Source organism: Helicoverpa armigera, chromosome 8 (assembly GCF_030705265.1).
Source record: "Helicoverpa armigera isolate CAAS_96S chromosome 8, ASM3070526v1, whole genome shotgun sequence".
Classification (NCBI taxonomy): Eukaryota; Metazoa; Arthropoda; class Insecta; order Lepidoptera; family Noctuidae; genus Helicoverpa; species Helicoverpa armigera.
The window spans coordinates 7,556,552-7,571,817 of NC_087127.1; the positions used below are offsets into that span (position 1 = coordinate 7,556,552).

The window sequence follows — 15,266 nt, forward strand, 5'->3', positions numbered from 1 at the left end:
ATAAGTAGGTATCTTTATATGTAGGTGATAAAAATCTTATTTTTGGAATGATTTAGGTTTCAGTATCAAACTTTGGTTTATCCAATTTAAAACCTCCCCTCCTACAGTCTGCGTTGCATAATTTATTTGGGAAATAACTTGTCTATTTTATGAAGGTATCTAGCCTTAAACTGAGCAAGAAAGACTCAGACGGTCGGGATTAGGGTACTTCTTTGCCTCACGGACCGAATTTAAATAGGAATCGATATCTTGTTAGATACTTTTTCTTCTCTTAGAAATGTGTTTACTTTTCTTTATTTACTCCGATTTGAATGTGATATGCGAACTTTATATTTTTGTATAACAACATGTTTATTGAGTTGTAACGACGGCTGCATTGTCTAAAGAAATCAGAAACCATACTAATTTCCTACTTTTTATGCCTCCGAAAAAAAGCAACATTTCTGTTTTAAAGTGGAGTACCTTTCTGATTCATCCAACCACTGGAACTCATGCAGTAGCTTGACACCATTTGTTTATTTCCTTACTTTGGTTAGAATTTGTTGCTATTTAGCGGTCCGCTACATAGCTTTAACCTCTCGCCAAATCTGCGGTCACATTTAACTGTGCTCCTCCAAGCTCGGCGAGGGTAATTTGAGCCAAGATTCCCGTTTCTCTCAGAATTAGGTACCTACTTTAAGCCTAACAATTTTTATAGGTACTTCTTGAACAGACTGGTAGGTAACATTAGGGTAAACCAACGGAGTGATTAAAAAAGATTGAAGAGGTCAAAGAAGCGATTATTTTTCTTAGTGTCTCAACATTTTGAATATTTGTGGGTTTATCTATACTAGGCTAAAATATATACAGGTTGTAGCTCGATTAACTAATCGCCCGCTACAAGTTGTGTGACCCCCCTGCCCGCAGAACGGCAGGTTACCTGCGTTTCTCCTACCAAGACAGGTGAATGCAGCTACTTTCACTAATTATTTAGTACAACATCGTATGCGTTGAAAATAAATTACATATGACACAACCCTAATTCCGGGTCATGATTACAAATAGCGGATAAGTAGCAGTCGTTGAAATCAATAAGTTACTCCTTTAGTTTTTTGCCGATTAATAATGAGGTTTCGTGAGTAGGTAGGTACCTACTTAATTAGTATTAATGTGAAGATTTATTACACAGGTCTAAACGGCTAATTGCGGTCATTAATAACGACAAGGCTCTATTATTCTTTAAATTATTAGTCAATTACATTGTATTAAGTACTCAGTAACTTATTTATAGCAATTTTATTGTTTAGCTCCTGCTTGAATTGCATAAGTAAGTTTAATTTCAAGTTTCCTACGAACGTAAAAACTATAATTATACTATAGTACCTTATTTAAATTATGATAGTACAGGTACCTACTACAAATATTTATAGTCACGTTTTTCCTAGAGTGCCTTTTAATTTGATGGTCAATGATAAATTCATTAACAATCAAAGGCACTACAAAAGTTTGAACTATCAGTTCACTACAAAGTTCTGTGCTCTAAAACATCATTACAATGTCCGTAGCGCCACCTATTGGCGAATAGTAGAAACAATTGACTTGGTTTGATGCCATCTGTTGGCGAGAGGATATAACTTAGCTTTACAAAAGATGGCGCTGTTCAGCAGGTGTATTCGATGAGGTGTATTTATTTTCAAAAGTTGAGTAGGTATGTTTGTTGAGTATGTGTGTTGACTGAATTTTTTTTTTCAAAGTGGCCACAATAATTATGAAAACAGCTTTAATGCGTGACGTGAAATGAATACACAAAGTTGCTGCCTTAACTAGGTATGTGGTTAAGCTCTTAGTAGTATGAAAGGCGCATACCGCACACCAACACATTGCACTGGCTTACCCAGGTCCTTCATCTGAGTAAGGCTGGATCTCTGCAGGAAACTTAACGACCTTACTACAATTTTAAGTTAAGCAGGTGCTGAATACCAACGAATTGTAGCGTGTACTGCAGTTTTACACTGCCTTGGTCAACCATAACTGTCAGCAGTCTTAAAAGGAAGCACTATTATCCCTTTAGTGTCTTTGCAGACATTACCTTGTCTAGCTTTACTGCAGACCTAAGTAGTATACTAACTGCGTAATGCTACAAGTCCTGGTGACGCAATGACAGTTACGATCAAAGTAAACTCCTTTTAGTGTCTTGCTAAGTTTACTTCTAATGGGTTCTTTGATACAGTCCCATAAAGTTAAGGTGACTTTCATTTCCTTTATAAGCTTCAGCAGTGTTGGTATTAGGTGCGATTAGCACATTTTTAAAGTCTAGTGTACAGATGATTGTAGATATATCCCATGTCCTCTTACAAGCACTTAAGCCCGTTAGCACGGTTGATGTTTCCTTGACTTATGTTTATTTTCCCTTAAGGAATTACAGACAGTTCCCCAAATCCGTATTTATATGGTCTCTAAAAAGTTTTAAGCTCCATCATTTGTTAAACAAATTGATATTCTACTTTTGCAAAACCACAGAACAGCGACAAGATAGTCCGTCAGTGGTAACGACCTTTCATGAGGACGTACGCTTTGTTTGCAGACGATCAGATACAGCTGTCGCCTGGATGATGGGCCAAACGGACCGATTAAAAGCCTCTGATTACGCGCAAGTAGCGAACATGAGGCATTTGACATTGTTCAAGAATGGCGAAGTCAAGAGCGAAGCGAGCTTTTGAACATTTTCCGACGAGATCATTTATTATGTTTTTGTAGTTACACGTTTCATACTCGTGCTTATCTTTTTTAATTTTGTTTAACGCACGTCTCTGGTAACGTAGGCTTTACTTTATGCCGAACAAAAGAGGGCTGCAAAAAAAAGCAAAATTCTTGAATCTTAAATTCGATGGTCGATCGATGGTAGGACTGTACACCAATTCCTGTATGTTTCAGTTCCATTGCAATAACAATCTGTTAATGTTCAATGGCAGCATACTATACCAGAAGGTTTGTCTACGCAAGTTTAGGCTGTTCATCTTTAAAAACACTCGGGTAAATAAGTCATAAGCTTTTTTGAGCAGTGGGGTAAATAGCTGGAACGACAGGATAGATGAATTGTGTAAATTTCGATATGGCCAGAAAGATTGTATTTGTGAGATGACTTTAGATAGAAGAGTATGGAAGTATGAAGAAGAAAACAAGCTGCACCGACCCCAAACGAAATTAGGAAATAAAGACAGGAGGATGACGATAACATGTATAGAAGAGTAGTTGTTCCGTATTAAAGTGATTATTAAATTGCTTATGAACATTTCCAACAATACAAGCCTATCTAAGAATCATATTCTTTATAACTCACCACACTTCTGTTCATACACTTCAGTGGTAACAACATAAACTTTCGGCCATAAACTTGGCAGTGGGAGTGACGAACGAACAATAATACGTACATAATTGTGAAGATAGCACCCGCCTTGTGGAGTCCCACGCTGCTTGTGTAATTATGTTATGTCGCTACTTCACGCGGTTGTAAGCGCATAAATAGTCTCATTTGCAAGCTGGGGACGGAGGAATGTTCAGTAGTTTGGCGATATGACTTTATTGTCGCCTCGTAATGTGGAGATGTTACAGCCGAGGGATGAGATTGAATCACAATATATGGTGGTACTGCTGGCGTAAGATTTTGTGTGATTGCCCCTATCTGGTCGAAGTGGTATGTTATAATAATGGTAGTGATCGACATCTTGCGATTGGATCTGTTTATAATCTGCCAGATATTTTTATGAAAATTAATTGATAGATTCCGCATAGGCCTGTTCGGCAACCTGATTTATAGACTAGCTAGATTCATGTTATAGCTTGGCAGTTTGAGCTTAAACATAAAAAACTTCGCCACACACTCAGGTATCTATTTTTAGATCATTGCTAGTTTAGCAGCTCTAATATGTTACCAATATTTGAATGTCACGTATGAAGTACCTACGTAATTATGATAATAGACTAGAACTACCGGTTCAGTGACTAACGTTTATAATATTTTTCTGCTACAAGTTGTTCCCAATTTGCACACAAAGACTGCCCACGCGCATCTGACTACGTTTTATTATCTGCTGTGTTTTGTTTACTCTACTACATAAAAGAGCTATTAAACAAATTATAAACTTTTGGCAGGACAACTTTTCTAGGTTGAAGTATCAAAATGTTGATTTAGTTATCTACATATGTAGTTAATTTATTTTAGCTTTTCAGCAAATAAATCAGCATCTAAAAGATAGCTTTGAGTAAGTATCATAATTTCTTCAAATTCTGTACAATTTCCACATTTGCAAAGTCTTGTACTTACATAGGGATACATACCGCTATTCTATGGTATCTTTAACGTATCGCAATGGGCCAGTGTACTTTTTATCAGATTATTTTCCAAAACTCAGAATAAAATAAATATGTAAACGACTGCCACCAAGAATTGGACGTTACCTCGAAGTTGTCACATTTCAAAGACATACCAAAACAACGTAACTGTCATAATCCAAATGTCGCTTCCATTTTTGGCGCGCGATATTGACCTTCCAGCGTCGGCCTAGTGCAGATTGCACCTTATAAGGAACTCTGGAAGTGCGACGTGTTTTTGGTATGACTACACAGCTTAGTTAAGGACCCCTGTAGGCCATCGCTTCTGACAATAACTTGTTTATGCACGTGGGAGTAATGAGATCATTGTCATATACATTTATGAAGTGTTCTTGTATTTAGGCGGCTGTCAATTGTTTGAGGCGGAGATGTGATTGTGGCACTTGTTTCTGCTTTGTCACTGCTGTTAACGGTGCAACCGTTTTATGCAATATGGAGATCGATTCTGTTGATACATACAGCACATACACACTTACCGGTCTGTGACAAACAGCTTAATAATCTTATGCTGAACAAGTACCTAGTCCAGACTGAATATGGTAGTATTACATAGCTTTACCTCTTAGAGCAGCATGTTACAGCAACGCAACACAATATTGATTAAAACAAATAATTTATTCACAATAATTATAGCCTTACATGACCAGCACCAGATACCTAACGAAGGTTTAATGACTCAAAACGGATATTAGCAAACAGTTTAAATATTGCAATATTTTGTACTAACCTCGTTAATATTCACGTCCTACGAAACTAAAGTACTGGCTTAACGATGTTTATTATAATTTATACGAAACTCGATCAACGATAAGAGTTTATAGGAATTTGTGCTGAATGGCCTGGATTTAGTTGGTTCATAAAGCGGTTTGAGCGACGTGAACAGCCCACGCAAATCCAGGCCCTATGTAAATTGTAATGTTACCACAAGTCCTAATTTACTGAAATGATTATATACTGCTATTATACATTTAATCAGACATTACATTTGGTAATTGAATAATTAATTGGCTGTAAAGTTGGTTCCAGTCAACTACGAAATTAATATTCGTACTGAAGTTGTTTCAATGAATTGAAATGCGTGCCAATTGACAAGTACGGTTCTTGCTCTTTGCGATTCAACTGTTTTGTTCAATAATAAATTATCTAGCTTAACAAAGTGTTCTTTTTATCAATTATTGTATTTTGTGTTATATCTTTAGTATCCTAAACTATTGAAACTAGTATTCACGAACAAAACAAAAAGCAACTCTGGTTGATATGACCCTAAAAAGTATAATCATTTTAGTGCACAGGTATTTTCTTAGCTTTTGCATTGTCCATTGTGAACAAATATCATTATCAAACAATTTGCTTGATGTTGAATAAATCCTTACATACCGATACTTGTTTGTTATACATTCTCTGATCTCTCTTTAATTGTTTCAGTGTATGATACTTGAATCCTCTTGTTTTAAAATTATACCAATAACGGATGTATGAAATTAAATCTGGCGCAAATGTCGCACCGCTGCCGCACCGACTAATCAACAAAAAACTCTGCTTTTGGATTGGAAAGTCAGTAAGCCATTCGTGAGACAAGATTAATATGAATTATTTCAGGAAACTCTACTACATTTACAAACATCGTGGCCAAATGAACGGTTATGAACGAATACAAGGCAGCAATTAGGCCTTAACAGGTTGCAACGGCCCTAAGGTTGGGAGCCAATCAAGCGATTATAAATTATGTATGCATATCGGCCTGTGCAATTAGTTAAAATTGCTGATAAAAGTGGGCCAGTGTATTTTGTAATTTGTGTAGCGGGATTACTGAGTTGTGAACTGAGCGGTATTTGTGTAAAGGGAATAGGATAGTTTTTGATGTCAGTAATTGGTAGATAGTTTTTTTATTTTTATTTATGAAGTCTTTATACTGTTAAGGTTTGGGTTCATTATACGGCTATCAAGCATTTACATTCTCTTCAGTTATGGTAGCAAGAAATACAACTTTAAAGAGAGAAACAGACTACAGGCAACTACCACAGAAATGAACTGCATTTTATTCGACACGAATTCTGTGTCGACATAATCGAGCATTATTTTGGACCACCCTGGTTTTAAGACCCAAATAATGATCATTGTAATGCGTGTGAAAGTCGACCTGTCTCATATTTTGTGGAAACAAGTGTCGATCGTTGTAAAAGTGACAGCCCTAATATTCGTGGGCGGTTTGCAAGGTTTGGCGAAGTGAAGTAGGCCGATTGGCATTCTCGATGGCACTTCTTACGTTGGTTGCAAATGTTGGCCAAATCTCCCTATAGCATTGGTTGTAGGAATGTTGGCAGCAACCTTTGCGGCAAGCCTTGGAAGAAACATACTCGTACTTTCATCCAAAAAGTAAGTAAGTTATTAGTTTAAAATTCTAATAAATATTATGGAAAATGAAACCTCGATTATAAATTAGCATGAGTCATGGGTGTTTGGCCTTCTTATAATATCTACATATGTAATTATTTATTAGCGTCCCATATTTGGCTATAAGACGCAGTTTGAATTTTGCAAAATGTTTAAACGTTAGACTGTGGCAGAACAAATATCAATTTTGGCGCTGTTAGACTAGGTACAACCTAATGACTCTATGATGATGTCCTCCTAGCCGATTATCGGCTACGGCGGCTGTTCTCATTTAAGGAGATCAGCCAATTGTGCAGGACATATTATAGTGCACAAGCATTTGCGCAGACGCAGGTGCACTCCCTATTCCTTCACTCTCATAATCCGATGGGACGGCAATCCGACACGACCGGAGAGAGATCAGGCGCAGGACCGACATTTACGTGCTCTCCGATGCACGGGTGTATCAATCACCAACTTCCAGGCTCCGGGCTGCTTTGTGAAAGTCTTCTAAAACCCACAAAGCGATTTCGGCCCGACTCGGGAATCGAACCCGAGACCTCGTGCTCAGCAGCCGCACTTGCGACAGCTAGACCAACGAGGCAGTTGACTCTATAAGGAACCAGTGACTATAATGAGGCACTCAAGTCTTAGGATCGGTTCCAGAATCAGCCAGTGAATCTATAGTCCAAAGCCCTTGTCTCTAGCATTGAATAAGGACCATGTAACAACGGAAACATAAACAGGTTTCAACGAAAATATCCGTCGGTTAGTAAAACGCACGTTTTTTTGCAACATCTAATAACTTAATCAATGACGTACCTCATGTTAATAGCTATTAATTTCCTTTTATACGATTTGTACTTTAGTTAAAGTGAAATTAATTCGTTATGTGATTGAAGTCTCACGATCCGGCTACCAGTTACAATTAATAGGTTTAATTAACTAAAGGTACCACAATATTACGTAGGTATAGAGTAGGCACATGCGTCATAACTCATAAGTAAGAGAATTAAAATAATATAAGTGAAAAAGCACCATACATTATCGTACATATAGTAATAGTCAAGATTATGTGAAAAATAACATATGTTCGGTTTTTGAGGATCCTGAGCACCCTTGAGTGGTAGATATAATATTTAATAAGCTGCCCATAAGGGAGCACCTTCTCAGAAACTGGCCACTAGTCGTCTAGCGGTCATACCCATATGTAAATGTTATTGTTACACGCATCAAATAATTGCATATAAAGCTCTGCCCTAATTATAATGTCGATGTAAAATGTTTGCTCAGTAGTCTTCAAAGGTATCATTACCTACAGATTTGGTTAAGATATAATTTTATACGAATAAAACCTGTTAATCTACGAAGTAGTAAGTTACGTATTTATCTGGTCTTACAGTACTGGTTTTATCGAATTATGTAGATTGAATTTGAATATTATATCTGTTGGCGGGTAATTTTATGACTGCCAAATTATTTTGCGTATCGTGGTCAAACAACCTACGTTCAATGTTTGCTTTGATAGAGGAATATATTTTTACGAATAGTTCGATAGCTCCAAATGTTTAACTACTTTTAAGACCTTGTCACATTAAGGATAAAGTAGTGTTAGAGAACTTTACAAGCTGAGTGCCGTAACACATTACTTAATATTGAAGAGTGTGAAGTTCTTTACAAGGTCGTATGTCGCACCCATTTTTAAGTATTAACGGAAGACGGTCCTGCCATGCCCTCGACACGCACTCACTGCATGCTATTTCACCATAGTTACTTAGAAAACGTGAAAGGAAAACAGAGAGGAAACCAACATGCCCTTGGATAGAACACTTCAAAAATTGGTTTTGTAACCCTAACTTGATAAAAGGTTACCAAAAATTGAGCCAAAATGTACTTTTAAAATTGTCATAGTACACTTGAGAAAATTGTCTGTACCAGCTTAATTTAGGACTCAAACTAGAACCACTATAGTACCTGCATGATATTGATGGACTTCTTAAATCTATCATACTTTGAGTGAAAATTATATTCGGGAAATAGTAAAACAATTACGGAAGATTCTAGAAGGAATTTGCTAATAAAATGAATGTCTTACTAACCAGTTAAAACCTACTCACTCTTAATAGGTAGGCTGTCCACTTATAAGTATAAATGGATGATTATTACGTAAGTCAGAAGTGTAGTCAGTTATTTTGATTGCTAACAGATCCGTAGATAGCGAGATTTCGTCCACCTTATCCAATTTTAACACTTCATCACTCTATTTGGTATCGCAAGGACAGAACAACATACAATTATCACGTGATTATTTCAAGTTGATTCATTATTTATAGTAGGCAGATATTAAAATAATAATAGGGATGTCAAGCGGATTTCTTGTGGTTTATTGCGAGACCATAGGTCAAGTTCTATAAAAAATATTGTACTTACTTATAAGTACGAAGGTGTTATGATTAAGAACACCTATGAGTTTGTTTATTATGAAAACGTATTGGTGATGGTTTAACCCTTTATTTTTCTTCAAAAGCCTGCTTCTTACAGAGCTTAAGAAGCCTCTATACTCTATTATCCATTATTTCTTCATATAGCTTTAAATCATACTCTGGAAACATAATGTAAAAACTTATTAACACACTAAAATTACCCCATCGACAAACAACTACATGCGAAAGTAAAATCGCAAAGCAAACCGAACAAGTGAACATCAAACACTTACATTATGACACGACATAAAAACAATACGAAATACAAACACTAACGTGGTTGTGACCTTTCGTCTGTCACCGGGCTGTTGTCACACTCCCGCGCATCTCACTTTCGTCAGCTGGTCAAACACTCGTACAATGAGCAATAAACTATCGTAACTCAGTTGCCAAGGCTAGGAAAAGAGGTTAAGAAGGTATAGAAACAATTAGCACTTAAATGTATGTTGTTATTGCTTAAAGGAGCGATATGTTTGAGTTAGTTTTGTTTTATATGTGTTCTTCGTTTACATGCGATTCATTCCACTCATACGTCCAGAAATCTATGGTGCCGTCACTATTGGTGTAAGGCATAGTTGCATAGTTGTTGTTTTATATTTTCTTGCTGGTTGGAAAGAAGATGAGGCGTAGTCATCTCCAAGGCAATGGAAGGGTAGCTCAAGGGTGTGTGTCACAATATATAATTAGAGCATTTATTATTCTGAAATCCCGGATATCAAGTTTGTTAAAAATAGATTTCTAGGAAAGCCCGAATGGATAACCAGCTTTGGAAGAAAAGAACAATAATGGTACATGTAATTTTTTTCATAAAAGTAATAACGAGCGTTATCATTGATCAATCTTAAATACGTTTTGATTAATACAAAAGTTTAATAACCGAGAAATTATAAGTTATTGCTTTCAATCGAGACTGGGGCCTTAGGCATGAAGTGGGCGTTTAGACGAAGTTAACACAAAGATATATTTATCCGATATATATATATATGTCGGAGACTGTCAATAGTACGGACACTAAACGTCACGCAAGCGCGCCCTCTGGTGGCGTTTCCGGTGAAACAACATTTTGGCGCGCTTGGCAGAGTAGTGGTGGTCGGCGTGGCGTCCGCGGAGCTCAGTCTTGGTCGAGGCGTCGTGCTGCGCACATCTCGATACTGCCTTTCGTTACGTGTAGTGTACCTAGTGTTATTGCCTAGTGTTGTAGTACTGTTGTAGATCCATATTGTAAAGTGTGTAAAGTGTCTTTTGAAATTAAAGTGTAAAGGTTCTTCTAACCTAACAGACAGACATGTGTTGCTGGGGAGTTTGTTCCGCCACTTCTTCTCCCCAAGCCAAAACACATAGGAAGTGGCGAAGGGCGGGCGTTTTGGGGGCTGTCTTTTGTTCTGACTAATTTGAATAAACGTTTGACTTTTGAGTGTGAGTGTTTGAGTTTCTTTGAGTTATCTCTTTGCTTCATTACCCTAACTGATGTCGGACGATAGTGCCATCCTTGATGTTCGCCTCCGACATCAGAAGTGGGATGCAATCCGAATGCCCACGTGTGTTAAGGATTGCCATGCCATTGTTCAAAAAGTGAAAAAGTGAAAAAGTGATGTGCTCGTTCGGAGTGATGTGTGGCGGCCGATGGTGGATTAGTTTCGGAAGAATTCGCCACGTGAAGACAAACTTTCTGGATTTCTGAGTGCACGATAGGCACAGGCTGAATACCAACCTACTGGGAGAAGAAAATAAGGGAACATCAGAATTTTGATATGGAGGTTATAGTAACCACGGTTATGGTTTCAACAATGACGGTGATTATTGTGCAATCTGGCGACAAAATTACTGCGGAGCATCCCAGCTGCCAGGAGCCTGACGTGTCATCGTAAGGTCGGAGTGTTGGTGCTCGTGCATCTACGTGGCTTCACGTCCGCGAAAGCCTTGCTGTACTGCGCGCCATAGCGATGTGCGCATCGTCATGCGCGTTGAAGTGTTGAGTGGAAACCCGATAACATCTAAGGTGAACCGAGCCTGGAGAACAGGACGAGGTCCACTAGTCAAGCGGCGCGCGAGGTGCGCTGCAGTTGCTGTTTGGAGCGTCATCCTCCCCCGGATTCGTCGTGGAGGCCGTATGAGTTGCGGCAGGCCAGGACATCGCATGTCATCGCACAAGGTGAAAGCATTCTATTGCATTGAAAATGTTTAGATTGATCAGACAAACTTGACAATGACTAGCCTGTGTGGCAGCTAGGAGCCTGTGTGGCAGCTAGGAGCCTGTGTGGCAGCTAGGAGCCTGTGTGGCAGCTAGGAGCCTGTGTGGCAGCTAGGAGCCTGTGTGGCAGCTAGGAGCCTGTGTGGCAGTTAGGAGCCTGTGTGGCAGTTAGGAGCCTGTGTGGCAGTTAGGAGCCTGTGTGGCAGTTAGGAGCCTGTGTGGCAGTTAGGAGCCTGTGCGGCAGTTAGGAGCCTGTGTGGCAGTTAGGAGCCTGTGTGGCAGTTGGTAGCCTGTGTGCTACATAGTGGTCAGGAGTGGCCGAGGTTGTACTGTGCATACTGTGCTGTGTTTGTGTTGTTGCAGATTAACCCACGAGGACGTGGGTCTACGCAGGATGGCCGTGTCGGAGACTGTCAATAGTACGGACACTAAACGTCACGCAAGCGCGCCCTCTGGTGGCGTTTCCGGTGAAACAACATTTTGGCGCGCTTGGCAGAGTAGTGGTGGTCGGCGTGGCGTCCGCGGAGCTCAGTCTTGGTCGAGGCGTCGTGCTGCGCACATCTCGATACTGCCTTTCGTTACGTGTAGTGTACCTAGTGTTATTGCCTAGTGTTGTAGTACTGTTGTAGATCCATATTGTAAAGTGTGTAAAGTGTCTTTTGAAATTAAAGTGTAAAGGTTCTTCTAACCTAACAGACAGACATGTGTTGCTGGGGAGTTTGTTCCGCCACTTCTTCTCCCCAAGCCAAAACACATAGGAAGTGGCGAAGGGCGGGCGTTTTGGGGGCTGTCTTTTGTTCTGACTAATTTGAATAAACGTTTGACTTTTGAGTGTGAGTGTTTGAGTTTCTTTGAGTTATCTCTTTGCTTCATTACCCTAACTGATGTCGGACGATAGTGCCATCCATGTTCGCCTCCGACATATATTATTCTTAAGAATGTCTCATAATTATAGATGATGCCAACGGAGGATGTAGGAGCATTGCGAAAGATTCATCATGTCGATGCTTATCGCAGATTAGGACATAGAAGCTATATAGATACGTATAAACTTTACGTAATAGCTCTTCGTATATGAGTTTAATATATGGTATTATTTTACACTAGCCGTTTTCCCGCAGTTTCACCCGCGTCCCGCGGGAGCTACTGCCCGCACCGCCATAAATTAATAGCCTATGTTACTCGCAGATAATATAGCTTTCTAATGGTGAAAGAATATTTAAAATTGGTCTAGTAGTTTTTAAGTTTATCCATTACAACCAAACAAACAAACAAAGATTTCCTCTTTATAATATTAGTATAGATAAGTAAGTACAGATTGTAATCAACAAATAAAATAAAAAATTTCAACGAATTGAGAACCTCCATTTTACCAAGTCGGTTAAAATAAAATATCTAATTTCTTGCCACTACGGTGTCGTCTCACGCAAATAATTCAATAACGATGTACTTTTCCACAGTGATACACGCGCGTATGTAACATAATGTACCTATTACATTCAAATTATTTACAAACGAACAAGTCTAAAATTATGTGAAGAGAGATAAAAAACCCTACCCACGTCCAATTAGCCGGTAGACGTCGTTACCAAGCCCAAATTATATTCAAAATGGTCATACACTGGAAAAAATTTAAGTGCTTACTTTGTTTATAACGTAGAGATACTTCTGGCTATAAGGGTTGGCAGATTGTAATATGCTATTGTTGCTCATTCAATAAGGGATTTCTGGAGTAGATTACGAATTAGGTGAGCTTAGTACATTCTACATATGTAAGAAGCCTGATACTTTATTGTATTATTTAACTATGGCATGGGCTACAATATGGCCTTTTGTTTTCTAAACATATTATAATCCATTTTGAATGTCAGACCGTATTAATTCCTAGACTATTATTTTCAGGAGTAATCCACCCACATGGTCCTGCGCTGACTAACGATTTTATGGATATTGGATATTGCAATAGTTAAGAAGAATCTGTATTGCAGGTGCGTCAAACCACATAACGAACCTTAGAGCTCTCTATTTCAGCATCTGTTTCTAAAATTCTTGTAACTCAGAAACCACCTGTGTTTGCGTACATTCTTGCTCTCTCTAAGAGGTACATCTTTTGAATCCATTACAAGACAAACAAGTACTGTGATCAAAGTACATATTACAACAGTATGTATAATGTAATACATCGAAGGTTCAATGCGTTTAAAAGACAAACGTCGCCTATTGGTGTCAATTAACAGAATGCCTTCAAGATTAATAGTCGCAGGAAGTCGTTAAGTCCCTTTAAAACTGAAGCAGTCATTAAAACTGTCGCTGTATTTTCATGTACCGTATTTTGAACACGTTGCGTTACGGATGTCGACATTAATATTCACAGACTAGAACATTGTGATACAGTCTACCTTAATTTTATAAGTGTAGGAATAATTTTATGGATAAAAGCAATGATAACTTTACTTATCAAAGGATTTCTTAGTGAAGAATATTTATAAGCATAATAAATGTAGGCATGTTAGTTTATAGGATTTTAGGTCTATGGAAAGCTCTTTGTATTTTTAAGCCTAAATAACACGATTTGAAGCCGTCCTTTGCAGACAGGCATATAAAAATAAAGTTTCCATGTGCTCTCAATAAATGATTAGTGCGATGGTGAGCGTTTATTGCGCATTGACGCGCCAAGGATTATAATGTGTCTATTGTGCCTAATACTTATTTAAGAATGTAATTTGTTTCCTATTACGTACGAGTAATAATATTTAGGACAATGAATACTTTAGATAGTCACTTTACATTACGACTTTTTTACAGGGCACAATGTGTAATTTTAAACATAACTAAAAGTATGTCACGTGCTGATAAAACGTTATTTTGCCAGTTAAAAAATTAAAACATTATTCAAAATACTTGAAGACAAAGTTCGTGACACTCATTTATAAAAATCTTTTTTGAATATTAAAACCAAATAAACCCAAGCAAGAGAAGATTCAGCATCGTCACCATTTGTCGGCAGATTCCCATTATCTGTAAGGAAAATACAAAATACACACGTCCGTCTCGGAATTGCAAATGAAATGTTTTCTCAAGCTTATCGCTTAGCTACAGTCCATCAAGATATGCCTGATGTCCATTTGTAGGACTCGTAAAAGGACCACGACAAATGATGGCACTGACTCAGTGATTCTTGACTGTTATAATGTAGCTTTGTGGTAGGTCATTTGGGTATTTTGTGTCAACAGTCGGCAGGTATACCTAATGGATATTTCCCTGATGAAGGGGAAATAGTGCCGTTTTTTGAGACAGTCAATGGTTATTCATAATAGGTAGTCTAAATTTAATGATACAGATGGGAAACCCTTGCCGGGTACCTGGAAGGACCGTTATGATGATTTCAAAATGGTGATTTTTTGATTACTTAGCTGAAATGGGCGTTCAAGTTGATAAACATAGATTTGATGAAACGTCAATTTGACATACATGTGCATGAAATGAATAAAATTCTAAAATAAAAGTCCTCCTCTATAATGTGCCTCTGTTGATTGTAAATGATAAATAAGCTAACATAACACAGAAGAAAAAAATATTGAGGATTGAGGAAGGTACGGAGGAGTAGGTACGGAAATGATTTTCGCAATTCGGAATAGTTACTATAGTGGGCTGTGAACGATTAACCTGATGGTTCTAATAAAACGCCTGTTTTATGTCTGGTATACTTGATCCCGGAAACTGAGGACAATATAAGCGCACAATATAATTCGATACCTGGTATTGTATTAAATATTATGGTAATTTTATGTAGCATGTGGGCGATCGCTAGACGCCAATTTAGCTGACACCTACCTAAAATCCGCGAC

At 38.1% G+C, this 15,266-nt stretch overlaps 1 protein-coding gene across 1 annotated transcript in view; it reads right to left on the reverse strand.

Annotated features, from left to right (window-relative positions):
- LOC110374799 (uncharacterized) overlaps nt 1–15,266 on the reverse strand; it is a 340,622-nt gene that overhangs the window by 71,553 nt on the left and 253,803 nt on the right. The gene's annotated exons all lie outside the window — the stretch shown is intronic.